Here is a 20,000-nt window from a genome sequence, read left to right as displayed (position 1 = left end):
ACATGTGCCACTAGTTATACACAAAATACCACTTAACAACAACTGAGCGAATCCTTCAGCACTGCACTGCATATCTCTTGCACTACCTTTTGTGCTATCCATGACACATAGTCCTATTGGCATTGGATTTTGGAATGCACGAGCCAAAAAATGCTCGCATTCCATCTCTAAGCTAACCACCATCAGAATATTCAAAGGACTCATCTTTTGTACTATCCTTTAATGCACTAGCACCAACAACCCATTATACATATGCTCAAACATCTAATGGAAGCTCCACGTTAGCCTTACCAACCTATAACTTGGAACTTATCCAAATGGCGTACTTCTTCTGTAACATACATATGTATACTTAAAGATACATATACATACATATATATATATATGTGTATACACATACACATATCTACATATAGATATATATGTAGATACATATATATACATACATAGAGATACATATAGATACATCTATATACATTTGTATAGATACATGTATATACATACATATAGATACATGTATATACATACGTATAGATACATCTATATACATACATATAGATACATCTATATACATTTGTATAGATACATGTATATACATACATATAGATACATGTATATACATACATATAGATACATCTATATACATACATATATATACATATATATACGTACATATATATACATACATATGGATACATATAGATACATATAGATACATATATACCCACATATCGATACACACACACATACATATAGATACATATATACCCACATATCGATACACACACACACATACATATAGATACATATATACCCACATATCGATACACACACACACACACACACATACACACATACATACATACATATTATACACACACACACACACACACACACACACACACACACACACACACACACACACACACACACACACACACACACACATATGTATATAGATGTATATAGATACATCTATATACATATGTATAGATACATCTATATACATACTTATAAATACATGTATATACATACATATAGATAGATGTACATACATACATATAGATACATACATATAGATACATACATATACATACATGTATACACATACATATAGATACATACATATACATACCTATAGGATACATATATATACATACCTATAGATACATCTATATACATACGTATAGATACATCTATACGTACATATAGATACATCTATATACATACGTATAGATACATCTATATATATACGTATATATACATGTATATACATACATAGATACATATATATACATAAATATAGGTTCATACATATAGATACATATATTTTTACATACGTATAGATACATCTATACATATACATATAGATGTATATGTATGTAGATACATACATATACATACATGTATATGTATGTAGATATAGATACATATATAGATACATCTATATACATATGTATAGATCCATATAGATACATCTATATACATACATATTCGGTTATATAGATACATCTCTCTCTCTCTTTTAATAGTCAATGGGTACGATCCCAAACAATTGGGCGTGAATTCTAAAAGTTCCAAGAAGGCAACATGAGGGTCGACCGTGCAGGGATCAACCATGCAGAGAACTAGGTAAACATGTCATGCTCACATGACACAACAAACTTGTGTCACTTTGTCGCAATAGAGAAGGCAAACATGTCGGAGTAGCCTCAACATCATCGTGGGGTCATGTTGGGTTTGCAAGCAGGCTTGTGCTCACCGAAAAGCAGGCTCCATCATGCGAGCCCGCGGCACCTCTATGCTCCAGGTACTTCAACTTCTAATCTTTCTTTCAAATCTTGAAGCTATAATGCAGTATCGCGCTGGTGGGTACAGAGATGAGTGAAAGTATCATCTTCATAATCTTGTATTAATATTGATCAACATTATGAGCTCTTGTAGAGGAGGCATCACATATCTAGCAAGGTATGGTTATGGGCAGGGGACTAAAGAGGGGCCACCAATCAGCTGCTTTAACTTGCAAGACAGAGTGCATAAGTCGCTTTAGGGATGGATAACATCTCATTAAAGGAGCACTTGCCAAAATATGTGGCACATGGATGTGGTTACAAAATATGTGGCACATGGATGTGGTTACAGGACACACATTACAACAAATGCAGGTAGCACAACTCCAACACTAACCATTTTGACCAAGTTTTGACCCCACAACCTCATTTGAAAGAACAAACACACCCAACTTTCATCGAGACACCTAGTGCTACTGTTGTTGGCATTGCCTCGTAACAAATAAGGGGCAGGCCGCGTTAAACCTTTTATTACTTTAACCTTGATCTCACTTGCCACGTGGCTTTTTTAAAACAAGAAATTAAGGTTAGGTGTTGCCACGTGGCTTTTTAAAAAATAATAAGGTTAGACTTAGAGAGAGAGAGAGAGAGAGAGAGAGAGAGAGAGAGAGAGAGAGAGAGAGAGAGAGAGAGAGAGAGAGAGAGAGAGAGAGAAATGTAACAGAGAGACAAAATGGTGCAGAAAGAAGCAGGGAGGCTCTGTGTACAGAGACGGCACTTTTCTAGAGGCGGGGTTTGGCTTCAATCCTTCAACAGCAACACTCCAACATTTCCATCTCCTCTACCCCTGTCTCTCTTTGAGTTGCCCGTTTTTATGAAACCTCGTTATGAAACCCTAGCAGGAGGCACAAGGTCACGGGGCAGCCGAGAGAGAGAGAGAGAGAGAGAGAGAGAGAGAGAGAGAGAGAGAGAGAGAGAGAGAGAGAGAGAGAGAGAGAGAGAGAGAGAGAGAGAGAGAGAGAGAGAGAGAGAGAGAGAGAGAGAGAGAGATCAATCTCGGTTTTTCTTCTTGCTTCTCAAGAGCTGTGGATTGTATAATCACTGCACACACTCCATCTCCATTTTCCCAACTCTCCCAGGTTAGGGTCTATTTGAAAACTTTCTATCGAAGGGCACCTTATGCTCTGCAAGGTTTTAGGCGATTGGTATGTGTAGTCTAGCTGTTCTTTGCCTTTCATCAATAAGTCTTTTTTATGTCACATTTTTTAGGGTTTGCTACTTTGCGGCCCAATCTGTCGTGTCTTGGAATTTCTTTGAAGCGGACCACAAAAGCACGCAATCTCAACTCCCCAGTGAGTGGCACACAAAATTGTTTGCATGTTGGAAATTAGTGCTACTACAGATCATGCTATTTCATGTTGTGCCCACCAAGAGAGACATCTCTGTGCTTCCTACAATTGATCTTACAAGGTAACCACGCAATACATTGTTTTTTTTGGTTGTTTCCCCTCGGATTACAACAACATCATGTGCTTTGTTCCAAACCATAGCAGTGATGGTGAGTTCTTTCACAAGAAATTTAATACATTTAACCTCGAATGATGATAACATCATGAGCTTCCATCAAAGATGCACCGCATACCTAGCTGGGGGGCGCTTGCCTTGGGAGGACATGGCAGTCCCAGCCCCCCACCACACCTAGCTACGTATGCGATACCTCCTCTTCATAGGCTCATGATGTTGATTTTAATAGTTTGTTTAATAGAGATTAGTAATATTTCAAGTCTCTTGATGCATGTTACAAACCAGGCAAACTACTAAGGGTTTATGGTTTCAACTATGGATACATTTGTGGGATTTTGTTTCAACTATTTGCATGTTTGTTTAATAGAGAGTTAGTAATATTTAGTATTATCTTTAATTAATAGTCTTTGCATACAAAATGTTTGTTTAATAGTCTCTTTAACAAAGAGACATAGAGACAGGGAGAAAGAGTTTCTAAGAAAAAAAAACAGCTCTATTAACAGAGAGACATAAAGACAGGGAGACTAAGAGAGAAACAGTTGCTCATAGGAAAAAAAACAACTCAATTATTATTGAAATTACAACAAGCTTGCTAAAGTGTGAGACCCATAATAGCTTTCTTAATAGTCTCTTTAACAAAGAGACATAGAGACAGGGAGAAAGAGTTTCTAATAGAAAAAAAAAACAGCTCTATTAACAGAGAGACATAAAGACAGGGAGACTAAGAGAGCTATGGGTCCCATTGTTTAGCAAGCTTATCGTAGATCACCACAAGCATTTTCAAACTCCAAATACTCGACATGTTGCTTGTCAGTAGTGGAAGTGTCATAGCTTGCACAGTTATGATAATCAGCTTCCAGCTCATGGACTATCTCTAGGCCACGCTCATAATCCATCCCGTCCTCCACACCATAACCGTCAATGAGTATTATTAAGAAATAAGAATGGAAAGGGGCACCTTTTTCAAAGGGAGAATGTTAAAAAATGCTTGTGTTTGGTGCATTAGTATTTCAAATGTATAAAGTCGTACTAAGTATGATAGGCTCCCCTCCTTTATGTTCACAAAAGGGGATGATATTGATGATGATAGCAACAGCTATGATGTTATCGACCGAAACTGCAAACCCCTTTCTTTTAATTTTCCATCTACCTCCTATCTATTGGCTACGGTGCATTTGAGCCTGCATTGCAATCGTTAGGGGTTGCATATCAATTCAGTATAGAGGGGGAGAAGGCATTGTTCTTCACTTGATACTTGATCTTCAACAATATAGGAATGGCATTGGTGGACACCTTGGTCGTGTATGTGGTCTCAGCAGCCAAGAGGTGGTTAGTTGGATTCGGGATGGCCATGATGCTTGGGATAGCAGGGTTGGCTGCAAACAGGGGGCTTTCTTTTATTTTTCCATCCATAGCAGCCAAGTACGGTGGGAATGTCGGGTACGGAATGCCAAAAGTATGCATACTGAACGTTCCTAACCAGACCAAAAGTAAAGAACGTCCTATAGGGGTTTTTTATTAGTTTCAAGTAAAGAGATGGGGGGAATTCACTGAGAAAGATACCATAAGCATTGTTAAACTCTAAGCACTTGGCAAATTAGAAGCAACAAGCACTTGGCAAATTAGAAGTTACTCTACTAGTAGCTGATGTGAAAAGGGCCTAGCAAGCATGTGCATAAATTTCATGATAAAACAAAGACCTAGTGTTTGGGAAAAAACATTTTTCTAAAGAGCACACTTCCTTTTGATACATTTTTTATCCGGCAATAATGGGAAAATAACCATACTTTTCTAAGATTTCACACTCTTTCTATAAATTTTTATACAGGAAAATTTCCTTTTCTCTCCCAATCAAACCGGCATTTTTGGAATTGTAAAAGGCAGAGTTGCTATAACTGAGACACATTTTTCCCGAACACTCCAAAGACCACAAGGGTTGCTAATATAGTGATATAGATGGCCTAGGGGTCCACCAAAGGATATGTAAGATAGCACAGTTGTTCAACAAAAGGGTTTTATGCTTGAATAGACTTACTTGACTATTTACATATATAAATAGACTTACTTGACTATTTACATATATAAATAGACTTACATGAATATTAACGTAAGGGGTTTTTATTTACATACATAAGGGGTTTTTATTGAAAAAGTGAAAAGTTCTTGTGTTCAGAATACGAAATATCTTAATAAGAGTATTTTTAAATACCCTTGGGCTTCAATGATATTAAATACCAAAATTTGCATTGAGCCTCGGGGTGATCACTCAAAAATATGTAAATGTATCACATGGGTTCAACAACAGAAGGGATTTATTTAATCTCATTTTTACACATTTTTTACATACACAAAGGTATTTAAAGGGGGTATTTATAGTTGAATAGAAATAGGGTTTATTTTATTCATGAAAAATTCACAGATAAGGGATTTTTAAAATAGGCCTTGAACGCACGTGATATAGAGGGTTTACATATAGTGAACACCCCAAGCATTGAGCACTTCAAATTTTCATACATAATTTTCAACTGGCCTTCCCCAACCAATACACTATTTTCTTGAAACTAGTTTCCACACTTTTTGTGAAATCTCACTTAGGCTTGTCAAAGTTGCTTGACTTTATCCCATGGATGTTGGAATTAGGGTTGCAGGAAAGCACACAAAGCTTGGAGATGAAGAAGCAAGAATGCACACAACACAAAGTGTATTAGATTGTGTCAATGTACAAAGATAAGTTGGCCCTAGAATGATGGGCGTATATACAAGCCGGTGGAAAAAACCTCCTAAAGAGGAAAAAAGTGCCCCGGCGGTCCTAAGTGTGTTCACACACATCACTGCCTATATATATGGCAACAAATCCCCCCTGGGAGTGATGGTGTGAACGAGAGCTAGCACTCATGTATAGGGGAGTGCCATGCCCAAAATAGATCAATCCACAAAGGGGAGCAAGCCCAAAGCTTTGCGGAAAGCTTCGAACTTCTCACGAGGAAGCGCCTTTGTGAAAAGATCGGCGAGGTTGTCCTGTGTTGGCACATAGGCCAAGCTGATCTCTCATGCTGAGAGTCTCTCCCTGACATAGTGATAATGCACCTCAATGTGCTTTGTGCGAGCATGAAAAATTGGGTTTCTCGCAACTGCCAATGCGCTCTGACTGTCAGTGAAGATAGAGGTGGCAGACTCCTGTCCAACACCCAAGTCAGCCATAAGCCGTCTAAGCCACACACACTCAACCGTAGCTGTGAAAGCTGCCCTGTACTCAGCTTCACAACTAGAAGTGGCCACAGTAGGTTGCTTCTTGCTCAACCAAAATATGCATGAACTACCGAGCATGAAACAAAAACCACTTGTGGACACTCTTGTGTCATAGCAACCAGCCCAATCTGAGTCTGAAAAAGCATGTAAATCTGGCGGCAATGATCCCCCCTTGGGATAAAACAACCCAAGATGTATGGTGCCACTCAAGTAGCGAAAGATGCATTTAACTGCCTTCCAATGCTGAGACCCTGGGCTATGCATAAACCTGCTCACCTCCTGTGAGACTGCAAACTGAATGTTCGGCCTCGTAATACATACATAAATGAGGCAACCAATAGCTGTCTGATAGAGTGTGACATCAAAGTGATCTCCAGCATCATGAAGACTCAACTTCAAACCTGTCTCCATTGGAGTAGCAATAGGCTTGCAGTCTTCAAGGCCAAATCTCCGCAACAATGTCTCAATATACTTTGTCTGACACAAAGCAATACCTCCATCACACTGCTTAAATTGTATCTCCAAATAATGATGCAAATGCCCCAAATCTGACATCTCAAAAGAGGCATTCAAATCAGCCTTAAAATCAGCAATTTGACTTTCATTTGGTCCTGTGAGCAGCATGTCATCGACATAGAGAGCAATGATTAGATGTACACCATCCACACGTTTAACATACAAAGTGCTTTCTGTTGGACTATTCTGAAACCCATGTGCAGTCAAATATGCATGTATCTTTTCATACCAAGCTCGTGGAGCTTGCTTTAAACCATATAAAGCCTTTTTCAACCTGCACACTTTGTTTTCCTGCCCTCTTTGAACAAAACCACGAGGCTGCGATACATACACCTCCTCATGCAAATCTCCATTTAAGAACGCAGTCTTTATGTCCAACTGATGTACATTCCAACCATTATGAGCTGCCAATGCACAAATGCTACGAATGGTAGTCATACGACAAGTGGGAGCAAAGGTCTCATCAAAATCAATGCCCTTTTCTTGAGCATAACCCTTTGCAACAAGTCTAGCCTTATAGCGATCAACACTACCATCTGGCTTTCGTTTCAACTTAAAAACCCACTTACATCCAATGGCCTTTTTACCAATAGGCAAATCACACAAAAACCATGTACCATTCTTGATTATAGCATCATATTCACTTTGCATTGCAGCCAACCAATTTTTTGATTTTTGTGCCTCATCAAATGAAAGAGGTTCTTCCTCTTCACACATACTAGACACAGCCAAAGCATAACAATCTGATGCATAAGAGGCATGCTGAAAACCTGAACGAGTACGACTAGATATAGGTGCATCAATTTTACTATCACGCAAGGTTTGCACCAGCCATTTAGGCATACCTCTAGCCTGCTCATTTTCAGCCCTATCCTTAGAAATTACATCCTGTAAATTTGCATCAGAAATAGGCTGATCTATGATGTTGTTTGAAATCTGCATAGGCTGAATATTTACCTCATTAGGACTTACATTTGAATTCCCACCTGTGAACAGAGGCAACAATGTATCAAATACATCCCGTGAGCTCACACCTGTCTCTTTGGTACATGATAACAAAGGCTGCACAGCATCTTCCACAAAAACAACATCTCAACTAATCAAGATACGCTTTGACTGCGGGATGATACAATCTGTAACCCTTGCTCTCAGCACTGTAACCAACAAAAATGCATTTGACAGCCTTATCATCCAATTTTTTGCGTTGTTGCATAGGCACTAAAGCATAGGCCAAGCAACCAAAGACACGCAAGTGACCAATAGAAGGCTTCCTGCCATGCCAAGCTTCGTATGGAGTAATAGACTGCAAGGCCTTAGTGGGACACCTGTTGAGTACATATGTAGCACACATGACAGCCTCAAGCTAAAGCGCATGTGGCAAAGCTTGGCTCTTGACCATACATCGTGCTATCTGCATAAGTGACCTATTTTTCCTCTCAGCAACACCATTTTGCTGAGGGGTATATGGCACTGTACATTGGTATTTTATTCCACGACTAGCCAAAAATGCATCAAACGCTTTAGACATGTACTCCCCTCCTCGATCAGAACGGAGGGTGCCCACATTACAATTGGATACATTTTCAACCATAAGCAAAAACTGTTTGAAGCACAAAAACACTTCGGACTTTGCCTTCAGTGGATATACCCATGCATGCCTTGAGTAATCATCAATGAAAGTCACGAAGTACAAGTGTTTACCAAATGACGTAGTTTACATAGGCCCACATACATCACTATGTACAAGCTGCAATTTGCGAGTGGCCCGCACAGAACCATCCTTTGGAAACGCAAAACGTTGCATTTTGCCCAAAATACAGCCTTCACAAACATGTTTCAATGGTGCCTCAAGAGGGGGCAATGAAGCAACCATATCAAATTTCTGTAAACGTAGCAAACTAGCAAAGTTCAGATGACCAAAACGAGCATGCCATAGTTTTGCATCTGAAACTACCTTTTCATCAGAAAGAAGTCAAATCATGAACAGTACATCTGTCATCCATAAATTTGATTACAAGTCCAAGTCTAGCAAGCACAGAGACAGACAATAGATTCTTCTTTATCCCTGGCACATACAAAGCATCTAAAAGTGTGAAAGCGCTGCCAGTTGCAGCAGTAAGCATAATTTTACCAATGCCCTTCACTGGGTAAGAAGCATTATTGGCACATGTGACAGTATTCCTACCATTAGGGATAGCCTCAAGAGAAGTGAACATATCACGATAAAGTGGGCTTTTTTATACTCTGAGAAATTTTGTATTGAGTAAGTTAACAAAAACTTTAAAAAGAAAAACTAAAAAAGAGAGTAATAAAAACATTGGTATTGTGTATAGGTACCAATGAATACGAATGTTACTCCCTGACGGTGTTTACAATGAGGTTCAGGAGAAAAAGCTTTTACTAAAGCAAGCCCAACCACCCTCATTTAACGAATAAGGTTTCAAAGTGGAACAAGATGCAGAAGTTTGGGTAGAGGCCATGAGACTGACAGCTGTTAGAACCACACTTGCAAACCAGTCTATGTTAGCAAGGTTCCGTCTGACCGGAGATGCTAAACTCTGGTGGAAGTAGTGGTGCAAAGATCAAGGGGCATCGAAAGGCTCTCAAACTTGGGATAATGTTAAGCAAGAGGTTAAAGGAAGATACTTACCACTGGCTCATGAAGCAATAAAAATGAATGAATTTTTGCACTTCGACAGGGAACTCTTACCTTAGAAGAGTTCTACTCAAAGTTTGTCACTCTTCCGAGGTATGCACCCAACAGGTGGCAAGGTTCTGTGAATCCCTTAATGAACCTCTGGGACCCACTTTGCAAGCAATGAAGCCAACCTCAATCTAGGATGCCTTGGAGCGTGCCAAGCCACTTTCTAAGAGTCCATCGGTCATTCCTGTGCAAAGAGACGCTATGTCCCGGGTTTTCAAGGTCCCAACCCAAAATGACATCAAGCATACCCTCCTCCAACACCTTATAGGCCTCGCGTTTATGTAGCAAATGAGGCTAGGCCAAACCCAGAAGCATGCTTTGGATGTGGAGAAATGGGTCACTATTGGAGGGAGTGTCCAGACTCAATAGGGCTCAAGCACCCCAAGCTCAAAGAGGATGTGGGGGAAGAGGAAATCAAGGTGAAAGGAATGAAAATAGAGGACGTCTTCATCGCAATTGATAACCCTGGAGCTGAACGACAATAGGCTATAATCCAGGCACCGGAAACTTAGGGGGGTGAGTCTTTCCAGCTTCTGATAGATTGTGGTAGTACACATTCTTTTTTATCACCAAAATTCCTAAGGAGGTTGCACCTAAATAAAAAACCGGCTAAGAGAATGAGGGTAGAATTAGGTAACGGGAAGGAAGTTCTATCATCGTGTCATTTGGTAGATGATCTAAAGTTTGAGTTAGGAGGATACTCTACCTCAGCTTCATTCAGAACCCTACACTTAAGTATTTTCGATGGAATATTTGGGATGGATTGTTGGCTTACAGCTAACCATGTGAGTATACATTGCAGAGAAGGGAGTGTAACTTTTATAGACAAGTTTGGGAATGAAGTCTTTGTTCAAGGGAAGAGTGGGAAACCTAAAGCACATCTAGTCAAGGCTAGCAACTTGCTTAGAGGAGTTAGGAAGGGATTACAAATATATGTGGTCAAACTTAATAAAGTGGAGGATCCCAAACCAAGTGGAGATCCTGAGTGGTTGAGTGAATTCAGGGATATATTTCTTGAGGAATTGACTGAGCTACCACCTTCACGGGAGGTAGATTATGAAATTGAAATTATCCAAGCAAGTTTGCCAGTTTCCAGTCGCGCCAGTTTCCAGACGACCATATAAGATGTCACTTCCTGAAGCAATTCAGCTGAAGAAACAACTATGACAACTCCTATAACAAGGATTCATCAAACCGAGTAATTCACCTTGGGGAGCACCTGTGCTTTTCCAAAAGAAGAAGGATGGTACACTTCATCTGTGCATAGATTACAGAGGTCTAAATCTAGTCACAGTGAAGAACAAGTACCCGATTCCTCGCATCAACGAACTCCTAGATCGACTCCATGGTGCTAAGATTTTTACCAAGTTGGATCTTAGATCCGGATACTATCAAATCAGAGTTAAAGAGCAAGACATCTCGAAGACTGCTTTTAGTACGCGGTATGGGCATTATGAGTTTATAGTTATGTCATTTGGATTGACTAATTCCTCGGCCAGTTTTAATCGTCTTATGCAAGACATCTTCGGACCATATTTAAATGATTTTTCTCTTGTTTTCCTTGACGATATTCTCGTCTACTCAAAATCAGTAGAAGAACATGCCCTTCATGTGCGCAAAGTGCAGGAAGTTTTGCGACAACACAAGCTATACACAAAAAGAAGCAAGTGCACATTTTTCACTCCACAGATCGAATACTTGGATATAATTGTCACCCAAGATGGAATCACGGTAGATCATGCTAAAGTCAAGGATATATTAGAATGTCCAGTACCAAGTTCAGTAAAAGAGATACGTGTTTTTTTGGGGATAACTAGATGGTATTGAATCTTCATTAAGGATTATTCTCCCTTGACGAATCTTCTGAAGAATGAGAGCAAGATTACATGGTTGCCCGAGCACCAGGTAAGCTTTAAACAGCTCAAGGCTATAATCGCATCTGAACCAGTGCTCAAACTTCCAAATTTCACCAAGCTGTTTGAAGTTGTCACACCGATGCTAGCATACTTGCACTTGTTGGAGTGCTAAATCAAGTAGATCGACCTGTGGCATACACATCTCGAAAGCTCTGATCATATGAGCTTAACTACACTACCCATGATTTAGAGCTTTTGGTTGTCATTCATGCACTTAAGCTCTGGAGACATTATCTCCTAGGTCGCAAGAGTTTGAAGTGGATTTTTTCCCAGGAGAACCTCAACATGTGACAACGAAGATGGATCGAAGTACTTCATGAGTTTGAATTTGACATCAAATATTGCCCAGGGAAGGAGATTGTAGTGGGCTGATGCACTTAGCCACAAAACTTTTCTCTGTGGTGTCGTATCAATGCCAGATAATCCAATTCTAGCTAAAGTGAAGGAGCTTGGATCCTTTGATGAGGAGTACTAGAAACTTTGCAAGCTTGTTCAGAACAAGGATGTCAAGACACTAGACCAAGGATACTTGGTTAGTGGTGACTGTGTTTACTTCAGGCATAAGTTATGCATCCCAAAGGATCATGATCTGAAGAAGACTATCTTCCATGAAGCACATGATAGTCCAACTGCAGGTCATCCCAGCTATGCAAAAACTCTTAATGCCTTACGAGACAAACTATCATTGGAAGGGATTGAAAGGGGACATTCTTTGCTATGTCAAGAGCTGCCTAGAGTGTGAAAGGATTAAAGCTGAAAGAGTGAAGATGCGTGCTGCTAGTAAGCTTCAACCCTTGGGTGGATATTCCTCAGATGAAGTGGGAATGCATTAGTATGGACTTTGTTCCAGGTCTTCCCATAGTCCAAGGAGACTATGACTCTATTATGGTCATAGTGGATCTTCTTACCAAGGTAGCACACCTAATCCCAGTCAAAAAGATTTTCAAATCTTCTAACATAGCCCGACTTTTTGTCAAAGAAATATTCAAGTTATATGGGCTACCAAAGCAAATTGTGAGCGATCGTGATGCCAAATTTACCTCAAAATTTTGGAGATCACTATTCCAAGCCATAGGAACCTAGCTTTGCTTCAGTACTGCTTATCATCCTCAAACTGATGGGAAAACTGAGTGGGTAAATCAAGTCATTGAAGATATTCTAAGGGCTTACTGTAGTAGAGAAAACTGTAGTTGGATTCAGTATATACCTTTGGTGGAGTATGCCTATAATGCATCTCATCAGAGTATAGGCATAACTCCATTCAAAGCGCTCTATGGTCAAGATTGTTTATCACCTTTGAATTTTTTTGACCCTACTATCTGGGTAGAGGCCTCGAAGGAAATGCTCGTAGTGATGGACGAACAATTCCAAGCTGTTCACCACGCAGAGCAACATTAAAGCAGCCCAGGATCGTCAAAAAGAGTTTGCAGATATAAAAAGGACGGAGTGAATTTTCAAGGAAGGAGACAAGGTATTCGTCGTCGTGAGAGTACGGCCTAAGAAGAGTTCTTTGTCTTTCGGCTTTACAAGAAGCTTAGTCCAAGATTTTATGGGCCTTACGAAGTAATCAAGTGTATTAGCAAGCAAGCCTACAGATTACGGTTGCCCAAGCATTCGAAGGTCCATAATGTGTTTCATGTGAGTTTTTTGAAACCTTATTTCAGTAGACCTGAGTATGTGATCAGTGATGAAGTGGTCATCATGCCGTCTCAAGGAATTCTGGAGCCTCAAGCGGATAGAAATCTAGACACACGTGACAGAAGTCTATGAAGCAGAGTCATTAGAGAACATCTTATCCAATGGAAGGATTACCCTGAAGAAGATGCTACATGGGAAGATGAGGCCAAGCTACAACAACTTTACCCCTACTTGGTTTCAAGATGAGGGCATCTTGAACCTTTTTTAAGGGGGGTTGGATGTTACTAAGCCTTTGTACATATATCTCAAGAAGCTTGTATATACTCATCAGATTAAATAAGAGTATACTTTTACAATCATTCTTGTTGAACGATATATCCCCGTGCAATTTTGTTTACACATTGAGTGTTTAATTAGTTAGTCAATCTACCGTATGAATTAAATAAATAACCTTAGGAAAGTCTATAACATTTTAGAAGGTGCTAGAATAGTCTAGAAGGATCTAGAAAGGTTTTGGAAGGATCTGGAAGGATAAGCAGCAGTGATTGAGTCCATGTGATACGCCAAGATGGGAAATGGAAAGTCAACCTTATCCTGAAGCTAATTGGCTAGAATGTGAGGAGGCCAAGGGAGGAAAGTTAATTAGCAAGATTGGAAAATGATTAACTGAGGGCACAATCTTGCTATTCCAGCTAGCATTCCCCCCCTTCAAGGAGGCATCTCCCAATCTGCTATTTATGAGTCCCCTAGATACCCCAGTAACCTATCACATGTGCTCCAGATCCCAGTTGGCATCCCAGTTGGCCAGTCCAATCACCTAGCTCTAGTTTTCCTATAAATAGTCCCTCCACACACACATAAACCTCCATAGCTTTTAATCATCCATCAAGCTTCAAGGAAGGCCATCACCTTCTTGCGGAAAATTAAGAAGATTATTTTTCCCACATAGCAACAAGAAATGTGGTTGGTGCTCTAAACCTTTCAAGTTATTTATTGGTTAAGTAAGAAGGTCTAAAATTACGCTAAGGTAATTTAGCGAAGGTAGACGGGTAAATTGAGTCAAGTAGTGAATGGAAGGTTGTTTATGGTGTAAAAGATACAAGGGGGTAAATTCAATGTGGTAGATTTACCTTAGGGCAAAAGGGAACCTTATTTTGTCCAATAACGGGACCGTTATGTCCCTCAGCCGCCGGATGAAACACCATTTGTATTCGCACTTGTTTTATGTGCATGGTTTTAAGTAAAGCACAATGCCGCCATGGTAATGGAAAAGTTACATTGGACGGCCATGCATTATGCTTGAGAAATCATATGAAAAGGGGGGAAAAAGAAATCAATTGAACATTTGACCTTACTCTTGGTATAGGTCAAGAGTGGGATCAAGTTAGGTGATTTCCTCGTCCCCAACCCTGTATTGGCCTAAGCGGTCGAATTTCTACTTGTTTGGAATTCTAACGCGTTCCTGTCCCTGACGGACCATTTGCCCCTTCCTATTTTGCGCACGTCCTCGAGCGTGGTCTGTTGAAGATGATGGTTTTCACCCAGTAGTCTTGTTGATGTGAGGAGTTAGAGGATTCTTGCAGGTTTGGGACAAGAAATTTGTTGGTAGCTGCAGAAAAAGATTAGCATAGTACTAGTATGCAGCAATAGGCATAGAAAATTTTGTTCAAAAACTGGTTGCTTCAGAGTGTTAGTAATGATGAGTTAAAACATATGAGTCAAGAAAATTGTGGAAGCTAACATTACAGATTGGTACCGAAAGCTGGATAGTGCCCTTTGGGCCTTCAGCACATCTTACAAAGTCACCACTGTCATGACACCTTTCAAAATGGCATATGGACTAGAAGCAATAGTCCCCATGGAATTTGTGGGGGCCTAGCTTGAGGATAGCCATTCAGGAGAAACTCCCTATGGAGGAATCTAGAGAATAAAGGATACATGAACTACTCAAGCTAGAAGAAATAAGACAGGAGAGCATCTACTGGCATAAACAATACAAAGAAGGGAAAAAGCTTGGGCAAACATAAATGGCAAGAACAAGTTGTTCCAAAGGGGAGACAGTGTTTTGGTGTTTAATTCTAGGATGGCCAAGCATCCAGGAAAACTCAAATTGAGATGGATTGGACCATGTACAGTGGAAGAGGAAGTTGCCCTAGGCACCATCACTCTATGACACCTGGAAGGGTCTCTGCATGCTAGAAAAATCAATGGGCATAGGTTGAAACCCTATTTTGGAACTCCGGGATGTGGGGAGAAATCACCTAAAGTATTAAGTATCAGAACACAACCTGTGGCCAAAAAATGGTAGCACACAAAGACTCCGGATGAACAGGGCAGCTCCACTGGTCCTGGGATCAATAAAGGCAAAGAAATTGGGAGAAATCATGGAAAAATAAAATCATTAAAAATGAAAAAATAAAGGAAAATGAAAAGATGGGTCATGATTTTGCCAAATTGAGAGGACTTATTCAATGATAATACAAATCATGGTGATGTGACTACTGTTAATGAGAGTAATCAAGAGAACCTTGAAACTTGCAACAACGACATGCAAAAAGGTAGTGACATGCAAAACACCCACACTAACAATGACAGTGAGAGTGCGAGAGAGCAAACACAACACAAGGAGAGCAACCAAGACCCTGAGACGACTCTGGCCACCTCTGCAACCATGACTTCCAAGCAAGCAACATGCAAGGAAAAGGTAAGTTCCAAACCCCTACAACTATCTAAACCTTCCTATTTCCCATTGAGCAAGCCGCAGAGTGAGGAATGGGCAAGGAAGTTGGGCTTCCAGCAATTAATAGCACAGGATTGGGACACCTTGTCTTCCTCTAATGGAGCAGAACAATTGCTCAAAACCTTTGTGGACACAGATGTCTTGGTTCTCCTTGTTGGAAGAAACCTGTAAGAGTAGACACCCGCTTAGTGAGGTCTTCACTGGGGCTTATGAGATGGGGGAGATAAGCCCTACAATATTGCTGATGATGATGAAGTACCAAAGAAGAGGGTCATGCACCAAGTGAAGGATGTGGAAAACCAAGACCGAAGGGCGAAGTTTCAGTTTTATTTGCAGAACATTGCTCTGATGGCCAAAATAGAGGATATGTCTGCCCCAAGAATTATAGCATGCTGAAAGCTGCAAAAAAAGGACACCCCATCAATTGGGGAGCCATCTACATAGAAAACCTCCGGGACAGAGCCCACTCCTCATTAAACAAGGAAGGAAACACTATGGTGCATACTCAACTCAAAGCTCTAGTCATGGCAGCCCCAAAGGATGATGAAGCGACTAGGGAGCAAAAAGAAAGAAGGAAAAAAAACAGGGAAGAAGGCGCATCCTCCAAAGGAAGAGAAGAGCCAAAACCAGCAATTGCTCACTCTCAACCATCTAAGCAGGATCAACAACCTCTCAAGAGGTCATTTAGCTTTATGAACATGGCTGAAGTCGAAAAGGGGTTTGAGGAGTTGCAAGGGTATACCCTATATAGGAAGAAAAAGAAAACGTAGGCTGAGACCATAGAAGGACACCAGCAGAAAGAAGAACCAAGGAAATGGGAGAAGGCTGACACCTCTGAACAAGAGAACCAAGAGGAAGGGACCACTGAAAAGTAGCAAAAAGGAAACCAGTAGGAGCAACCACAACTTGAGGAAGAGGCAGTGGATTTATCCGGATCCCCAGGAAGAAACTCCCTAAGGCCAAATCCATAGCAGCAACAACCTCAACCCCCAAAGACCACCCTGGACACTTCCCTTCTCCACAAATTAGATGTGTCCATGACACATGTGCAAGCCAACATGGGAGAAAACCAAGAATGCACAAACTTGTTGTCTAATGCATGTTCCCTTATCAAGTCTGCAATAATAAAATTAGACAGAAGGAAAGATCTGGGAGCTGGAGAAAGAAATGACAAAGAAAGACCAGGCCCTGTAGAACAAGGACACAAAATTGGACAGAAGGAAAGATCTGGGAGCTGGAGAAAGAAATGACAAAGAAAGACCAGGCCCTGTAGAACAAGGACACAAAATTGGACAATGAAAAGAAGATCGCAAGCTAACACAGTGTTTGTTCTCCAAGAATGGATATAGGCTAGAGCTAGGGCGATAATAACTCATAAAATAGATCTAGAAAATATTTGGGCCAAAGCCACCGGCGCCCTAGAAAGTGTAGATAAGGCCAGGAAAGCGTTGGATAATGCAAAGGCTGCACTAGAGCATGTGGAAAAAGTAAACAAAAAAACTTGGAGCAAGTAGTATACAACTATCACTTGGACCTAGACTCTAAATCTCCACTCCAAGATCAGCTCTCTAGCCAAGACAAAGAATCAATAGTGACCCCCCCAAGGAATCGACCACTCAATTAAAAGAAACACCCCAACAAGGAACAAAGATAATGGGCTTACACAATGGGTCTTGAAGCATCAAATACCTTGCCTTGATTTATTTGGAGAGGAGAAGGCAATATAGGTGTCGTGCGCTTCACTTAGAGAACTTGAGAACTGAAGAGAAAGAGACAGAGTACACGAGAACATAGAGAGATAAACAAGAGATCTTTATTCAATTCAGAGATCACAAAGATCGATCATAGGACACAAGCTTGTATGAAGAGCTCAAAACCACCCGACCGCCATGAGCTGATCATATACATGGATTCACAGTCACCCTCTCACTCTCAATCTCACTCGCAATCACATGCGCAACCACATTCTCAATCTCACTTGGGACCTCCAATTTAAAGAAACTAGAGCGTGTCCAAATTTTGGTGCTTCCAAGAAAAGCGTCCTCTGGAAAAAGCGTCCTCCGAAAAAAGTGTCCTCCAGAAAAAGCATCCTGCCAAAATTAGCAAATTCCAAAAATAGCGACCTTTTTCGGGCGCGCCTGTAAAATTAAACGAAAACAAAAGCATCGGATAAACATAGTGAGTTTGATCAGATTTAGAAAAGTTCGGGAAAACAACCCTTATGACAAAATGTTTGCATTTAAAATTTGTACGCGCTTCGTGATGCGCTTCTCGATAAAATTTGGACTAGATTCTTCAAGAATTGGCCTACAAGTTAGAATTTCTAGAGAGAGTATAAAAACACGTGTTTTTGGACAAACACCAAAATTCATGATCCTAAATAGATACCAAAACGAAAGAATCTTAAAATGCTTAGAGAGAAAAACTTTTCCTAGGTCCTAAGGTCTACATTTCACTCATACAAAACTTTCCAAGATTCTAACTCTAAGGTACTCAAAATTGACACACATGTTCCCCTGAGAGGGTCTAGAGAGCGTAAAAATTCACTGCCACCAAAATTTATCTACTTATTCAAAATGACCTTGAAACTAGTTTTAAACATTATCTCCATGCATGAACCAAAAAAATTATCATTATGGAAAAATATGCAAAATGGCCTATTACAATAGGTGCCAAATCAAGTGCATAAGGGGAGATGACTTTAGAGAAGGAGAGAGAGAGGAATACAAATAAAATGATTTTTATGGGGCTAGATCAAACTCTATCCATGGTGTTTCACTACAATAACTTGTGGGCAAGTGCTCAGCTTTGCAAAACAAACTTCCTACATATGCTTCATTTTCTAAGGTGCTTCCCCTCTCCTCACATGTGTTGAATTGCTGGAATGAGTAGGGTAGAATAATGTAGAGAAGGGTGTCCCATTTTAGAAGAGGAGGGGGTTTTTATACAAATTTTTGGGCCATGGGTTTGGCCTTGGGTTAGGCTCTTACCATGGATAGAGGGCATCAAGGGGGGCTAGAGAAAAGACTTTGAGAGGGGACAGGGGATCCCCACCTTTGGCTCCTAATGCATGGGGCCAACATGGCGATTGAAGAGAGGAGAGAAAGAAGAGAGAGGAAATGGAACCTTATTACAAAGGGGGGAAGGGGAAAATGGAAGGGGATAAGTGCTAGAATACACTTTTTATTAATTTACACAAAGGGGTGATTTACAAGGCTCAAAGAGAAAAGTTGATGGCTAGGATACTATGGCCGTAGATATTCCCGAGGAGCTCGACAGAAAATTCCCCTATTTGGGTCAATGGAGTGGCCTTTGTAAGCATTGAATATTCATCCCAAAAGACTTGATTGAATTGGGATTTGGTAATGCCCTACTGTTATAAAAACCTTGTGTATCATAAGTGCTTACAGTGGCTCACCTTCTCCTTTTGTACCTACACCTACTGTCGATGAAGAACCCGATCCACTATGGCTACCTTTAAATCTCGACATGAGCTTAATATTATTGTTTTTAAAAAGATGCTAAGGAACCCTAGGTGGAAAGTGACGATGCGTATGTCATTGTTTCTTCAAATGGGGTAGGGGCCTACATGACATCAAAGTTCCTAGATGCATACTCAAATATTTGCTCATGATTTCTGGATGAGTGCATAATGTTATGCATAAGACTTCACCCTAGATAAGTGATTGGCATACTAATGATGAGATTATAGATGGGTGAATACACGCAGGGGACTATAGGTAAGGGTAGATGCACACTCCTTGATGGTAGATTTGCTTACTCACACCTGTTTTCCTCATGGAAATCCTCAAGTGTATGCATAGGTACATGTGACACCAATGTTCATATACCCATGTATGCATAGGTACATGTAACACCAATGTTCATATACCCATGTAGTCACAAGTATGTCCATACGTGGG

The sequence above is a fragment of the Cibotium barometz genome, chromosome 36, assembly GCF_041138505.1.
Source record: "Cibotium barometz isolate CiBa-2024 chromosome 36, ASM4113850v1, whole genome shotgun sequence".
Lineage (NCBI taxonomy): Eukaryota > Viridiplantae > Streptophyta > Polypodiopsida > Cyatheales > Cibotiaceae > Cibotium > Cibotium barometz.
This window is presented reverse-complemented; position numbering follows the sequence as displayed.